The following is a 7,086-nucleotide window of genomic DNA, read 5'->3' on the forward strand; positions in this document are numbered from 1 at the left end:
ACACACAGCCTCTCGAGTGCCAATCGAGAGAGAAAGAGAGCGAAGGCTTGAGTAAAAGACAACGCAAATGTCTGCCATTGCATACACACTATAACGCATTCCCACCACTTTCCCCTCACCACACACATTTCTACCAACTATCTATTTAGTCTTTTTGCAGACGATTGTGCTGAGGATGTAGCAGTTGCAGTTGCCATCGCCATCGCCATTTCTGCAGCTGCATCTCGTAAATTGAATAAAAGTTCAAATGTTGGCAATTAATATAACGAAAAAGTTAATGCCGCATGTGTGTAACTGTATGTGGATGCCGCAAAGCGTGTGTGGGTTGACTGTTGTAGTGTAGCTTCAATTGCAATTGGCTCCTGAAAGAACGACAACCAACTGTGGCTTCGTGGTAAAGTGCAAAATGCAGATGCAACTGGGACGCAGATTAAAATACTTATTCAATAGTGAAAACCTTGACTTGCACTTGAGGTGAAATACTTTTCTTTAAAACGGCACGAAGCTTATTAGGTTTCAAAAACATATTTTAATCGAAATTTGTTAAAAAATTTGAACTTAAACTTAACATTATTAATAATGAATCTTTTTTAACTTTTACTTTCAAAAAGGAATTATTATTAAATACAGAACTCATAAGTAAATAAATGGATAATTTTAGATTATAAATAAAAACAAATAAAAACTAAAAATTAATGTCAATTGGAATTTCAAGCTATCAATTGACAATTCAATAAAAAATTCAAATATTATATATTCATTTTAAATTACCAAATCTGGCTATGCAAAATATAATTAAGCTTTATTCACTTTCAATACGAATTTTATTTTCAGAAAAACTATTCATTAAATTTAAACAGTTTGAAACAGTTCTTGCTACAAAAAGTACAATGTGCATGCCAGAGAACTATTTATTTACAGAGTCACACACAGACCCACACATCCATACACACATGGGGCAATTCATTTGTTCAAATTGCGTGTGTATGTGTCTGTGTGTGTGTGTACTTGTGCTGGCATTTGCAGTTTCCCTTTAGCCTTTTGCCGAGATTGTGGCACACGCTAATTGCTCGAAACGTTTGCTTCCCATATCTCCATTTTAGCACTTTAGAGTCGTGCCGTCGTATACGTAATATGCTCACATATGGGGCTGGGGTTGAACAGATTCTTCCTGTGTCCCCTTCAGAAATGCATTGAAGATTTGCTCCATTTTCAAATCGCTTCACTGGGAGCCCTAAAACAATGCCTCGTTATTTTCGCAAAAGTTATTGCACATTTGCTGCAGTTAACACTTGTTCTGATTTTATTCATGTAATTTAATTGTTGTCTAAGTATGTTTTTGTTCCATTGTTGCTGCCGTTCTAATGCCACAAGCACTTTTGTCTGCACGTTTCCCAGCAATTTTATTGTGTTTTCTATTCTATTTTTACTACAAATTCACCAGAAGCTAGGGAACTTTGAATATATATACTTCGTGACTATATATACTATATTCATAAATGAACGCATAATAGGGGAAATCATTGTTTTTTTTTTACCTACAATTTAAAAGTTATTGCATTATTCATAAATCGTAATTATAATCATAAAAGTCAAAAACTTATTACTCTTTTTATTATCTGATAAAACAAAATATTCTATCAGCTGCTCATTGATACAATTAAAGACATTAGGTATGCTAATAATTTACGTATATGTATGTATCATGTTATTACTCTTTTCTTTTTGCTTAGCTACAATTTGTGTGGTTGCTTGAGCAAGTTCTTAATGGCTTTTGTTTGCGCTTTGGTCTTACGAAATGTTGAACAATCTTCAAATGGCTTAACAATTATTGCGTATAATTAAAAAAATAGCCGAAATTTGCAAATTTAAGGCAACTTCACTTAGCCAAAACGCTTTAGTTAAATCACTTAACTGTTTCATTCATCAAAACGCAATTTGCATAATCTTTCCCTCTCCATCTCCATCAATGTCCTTTCGGCTCTTCCTCTCTCGCTTCTTTTGAGCCACGCACACGCACACATTTGCACGCATGTCTAAGTGTATGTGTGTGTGCAATGGGAAACACGTTTTTAATTCCCAGTCGTCAACAAATATGCGATTTGCTGTAGCATTCGTTTATGTTGCTGCTGTTGTTTGCCCAGACTCAAAGCGCACAAGGCGAAAGCAAATCTAATTTCTAACATACAAAAAAAGATTACGCAAAAAATGAACGAAAGCGTACAACAACAACAACAACATCAGCTATAGCAACAAAATAATCAACAAGAAAAAGCAGCAGTGGCAGACAGTTGCGCCCCAAAAAGTATGCAATGCATGTGTGTGGCATAAATCAAAGCTAGACAATTTTGGCAAGAGAAAACACGAGCAACGAAGCATAAGTAAAAAAAAACATTTAAGAATAGTCAAATGGAAGATACCTCTTAATCGAAAACTGTTGAGTGTTAGTGACTAAAGCAGTTGTTGTAAAAAAGAACAAAGAATAATTGATAGAATGAAATTTGATATTGAAAAAATGATTTGACAAGTTTTAAGACTTATTCTTTATTCGAATAATTTTTCACACTACTTCAAAATGCTCTTTGCATTAATCTTGTCGCTACAGGGTATCGAAAAGGGAACAACAGGCGCGACGAGACGGGAAGGAAATCAAAAGTAAGTGACAAGCAGACAGGCAGACGCACATAAAACACATGTGCACCGCAAACAAACAGTATGGCAGAACTTCTGTCGACAGAGTAATGAGTGTGAGGTAGGCATCAGCATCCAACTAGAAGCTGTTGTTGGTGTGTGTTGTGCCAGTGACAAGTTGCCCTTTGAATATTTACAGGGCTCCAAGAGGAGCTCCTGACGCGCCTAAGTACTTTAATTGTTTGTGCCGAAATGTTGACTGACATCAAGAGCGGGAGTGCTACAAGGAATACCAGATAAGTTGTTGGAGAATAAAAAAGTGGATCTAGAATTGATTCCAAAAGCCAGTCAGTTGAAGAGATTTAAGAAGATGTGAAGAAACTAAACCGAAAACAGAAAAATAAAACTCATTTGCTAGAGTTTTCAATGATTGTGATTACATGAGTATATGTAAATTATATCTCGTATCTCTTTGGATTTACACCCCACTGTGAAGCCCGTGGAGCAGATTCATAGGCTTTGTGCTGGCTTGCGAGAGTTGAGTTATTTTAACGTTTCACTAGGCTTATTTTATAGCCCAAGTTGACATTTTTAATCACCATGCGGTTGGAGCTTCCCGCTGTTCTGCAGTTGGTCCAACAAAACATTTGAAGAAAAGAATACCAGAACAATTACTGCAAGCGTTCCGCCTAGACAAAGTCTAGACAACGTCTGTTTCTGTCAGCCACATGACTGCTTGTCACAGGACAACAGTTGGCTTTTGTTGCCAGTTAACTACAATAGAACAAGTTTTCCTAGTCAAATTATACGCATTATTCGATTGGTGGTCAGATCGTGGGGATTAATGTGCAGAGCGTGTGTGTGTGTGAATCCAAAATGGCGGGACCGATGTGCAACATCGACTTGGTTGCCATTGGAATTTTGTGTGTGTCTGTGTCTGTTTGTTGTTGTGGGTAGATACCTCGGGACAAACTCTTGTCCAGACAACATGGCAAACATGTGCCTATAAATTCAATAAATTTGAACGAACAATGCCCATGGATGAACAATTATAATGCCAAATGGCCAACAATTGCATTTCACATTGATTGCATTCCAAACACAAGCCATTATCAGTTTGGCCATGTTTGTGGCAGCACTTGGATAGTTGGTTGAATCCTCAAATCAGACATTTACCAATTCGATGGCATTAAAGCGTTGCTCTAACTAATTTCAAAACTCGTGTCTAAACAAGAAAATTGTTGATGGATAAGTGAGAGGAAACCACAAGAGCGAACATCTCTCATCGGGATAACCACTAAGTGGACTAATGCAGCTAATACGCATAAATAACAAAGGATTCAAGGATTCACTGCATGCCAGGTTGCTGTCGCTTAATATGTATTAATGGTTCGGCGGAGGAAAAGTTGAAAGAAAGGGCCCAAAACCAAATTGAATGCATCAGCGAACCAGTTAATATTAAATTGCCGCATCGATGAGCACCACAACAACATGAATAACAACAAAAATAAGAAAAAGGGCAACACAAAATTATAGCAAAACTATGCACAGATTTTATCTTGAGGTTGTGTTTTCCTTGTTGGCTTTTTTTCCTTTGAATGCGCAAACATCAAAAGCTTCATAAACGCGCAACGCAGCCAAAAACTTATGACTCCCGGGGGAGACACTTGAGTGACTACAACAATAGCAACAACAACGGGAACAACAGCGTATAGCAATGGAATCGAAGCAACTTAACTGGGAACCTTGCACAGCAGTAGACCCGTTGAAGAAAATAAAAACAAGAAAACAAAAACGAGAACTAAACTGAACCAAGGAAAAACCGAAACTATTTCTTTGCGCAGCGTTGTGGAAAATTAAAAACGCCCTCCCCAGCCATCTGCCATACGAATACTATATGTGCTGAGTCTTATAGACAGTTGAGAGAGCAGCTTACCCTGCATCGGGCAGCAAGCAGTAAGCAGAAAGCGCCAAGCGATGAGCACTGAGAACCGCCCGCTGATTATTAATAACTGGGCTGCATCAAAAGAGTTATTAGACTAACACAGTTAGCTCACATATCAGCAGTTTGTATTCGGTATCCTAAATTGTGTATGCGGAGTACGGTAAGTATCTTTGCTCCCACATGTCGGTTGGCTTGTCTGCGGCACAGATTTCCCAAGGGCCATTGAACTACGAGTACTGTCGACATCGTCTAATGAAGAAAATATGCACTCTAAACACTCACACAAGCACACACAAACGCACACGCACACTCAGACAGAAGCTCGGCGAATAAAATTCTTATCTGTTTGATTGCTGTTTGCTGCTGCTGCCTCTAATCAACTCCCAGCTTCGACATTACGTATACGCAGTTACAAATTTTCCAATTGATTTGCATTTGCTGGGCATTTTACGAGTGCATGCTCTCTACATCGAAGGCCAATAGACGTGCAATTTATAGCATTTTTGAATTTGCATAAATTACACAACAACAATGTCAATACTCGTAACATTTGATTGACAACATGTCGTTTGCGTAATATTTATACTTTGATGCGCTAAATAAAAGTTTATTTTAATAGTGTACTCTGTTTAGACTAGCTGCAATGTTGATTTACCATTATCATGCACACATATTTTCAACCAGTTTTAATTTAAATTGCTTTCAATATCGGACTTTGCGTTACTACAATTTTCTAAAAATTAAAATAATATAATATAAAATATACATTTTAATAAGATTAAAAATAAAATTATATATTAAAACATCAACATCAAACATTACACATTTTAATGACATAAATAAATGAATGCAAAAGTCAATTCCCTCCTAAAATTTCGTAAAAATACAGTTAAAACTTTATAATAATACATTTCTTTCACTTTTTAGAAAATCTGCTACTGAACAAAGAGATAAAGATGTAATATCTATCTTTAAATATTTTTGAAAGCTTATAAGCTTTCATTGTTCAAAAATTATATAATATTGAAGTGACTTGGCTAACTAACAATTAAACATTTCAAAACTAATTCGGTAAGTGATTATAGTGAAATTCAACAATAATTTTTCCCTAGAAAATATGCCGAGATAATTATTTTAAAACTTCTGAAATTAATTTTTCTATTTTTTGTAATTTTTAATATTCTTTTTATATTTTTAATTACTTGTTAAAGTTGGTTGGTCTTATTGTTGATGGATGCTGAGTTAAATCACAGTTAACCAGTAATGTTGTCAGGGGAACCAGAACTAACTAATCGACAGCGGCACCAGCCGAGCATTCAAGCAGCCAATGCCACTGCATTCAGTCAGCGTCAGCCTTGTGCTCGCTTGCATTGATTTAAGTCGAAACCGAGGCAAAGTGGCACAAGAATGCAATTGTAATCGTACTTATAAACCAGGCGAACGAAATGAGTGAAAATGGCTAAAATTGGCACTGGCTCTGGCTTTGGCGCTGTGGCAAGTCCGTGACGAAGAAGAAGGGCGGGCAAAAGACCTGGTAGGAGGATAAGCAAGGGGATAAACTGCCATGGAACATCATTTTTTAAAATGGCTCAGCATTTGGCGAGAACGCGGCCGTGCGGCGAACAGCGCGAAACCAAAACGCATTCAGGCAAACAATTGCAATTGTAATTGAGCCGAGAGTCGACATGGCCCTGTGTTAGTAAGTGAGTGTGTGTGTGTGTATGTGTGTGTGTGTGTGAGGAGTATGCGTGAGAGTCTGTTTGCATTGTTATTTCAACGTCGGTCGCTTAGTGGCAATAAAAAGAATGTGCATTCCATAGGGAAATTATGAAAGCGGATTTCTTTTGTTTAGAATCGTTTCTAGATTGCATGCAGCGCCACGGTATTCGACTGTGTATGAATGTGAGTGAGTGTGGGTGTATGAGTGTGTGCAGCTTTATAACCATTTCTGCTTATTACTAATGCGACTGTTGCTTTTGCTGTGGCCACAGCAGCATTCGCTATAGCATCAGATACTCTATCTTAAGTACGTAAGAACTCGAAAAATAATTCAAATATCATTACAAAAGTAAGCCTTAAGATGATTACTTCAGGCAAATAAAAATATAAGAAATTGTAAGTTTCCATCTGATAATAAGAAAAAATAATAATATTCAACAATTTTAGTTTTTATAAAAGTATAATAAAAGAATGAGTATATAAGGTAAATAATTAGAAATTTTCGAGTAAAGTAAAATATCATTGATAAATTTCAAATTGTGAAATTTCGATACACCCACCAAGAACTCAACTTGTACTTCTTTTTTGGGATTTAACGAGCACTTTTCCGACAAATGCTCGGGCCAAGTAGCTTCGCAATTGACAACCCCAATGCCATGCCAGAGCTCGTCATCAAATTGCGTGCATGCGTTTGTGTATGAGAATTTTACCACCATCTTAACCCTTTTCCCTCTGCCCAACTTGATACCAAAGAGCTACAGAGCAGACTGCCAAGTGCCGCATGAAAATCA

The sequence above is a fragment of the Drosophila albomicans genome, chromosome 2R (genome assembly GCF_009650485.2).
Source record: "Drosophila albomicans strain 15112-1751.03 chromosome 2R, ASM965048v2, whole genome shotgun sequence".
Lineage (NCBI taxonomy): Eukaryota > Metazoa > Arthropoda > Insecta > Diptera > Drosophilidae > Drosophila > Drosophila albomicans.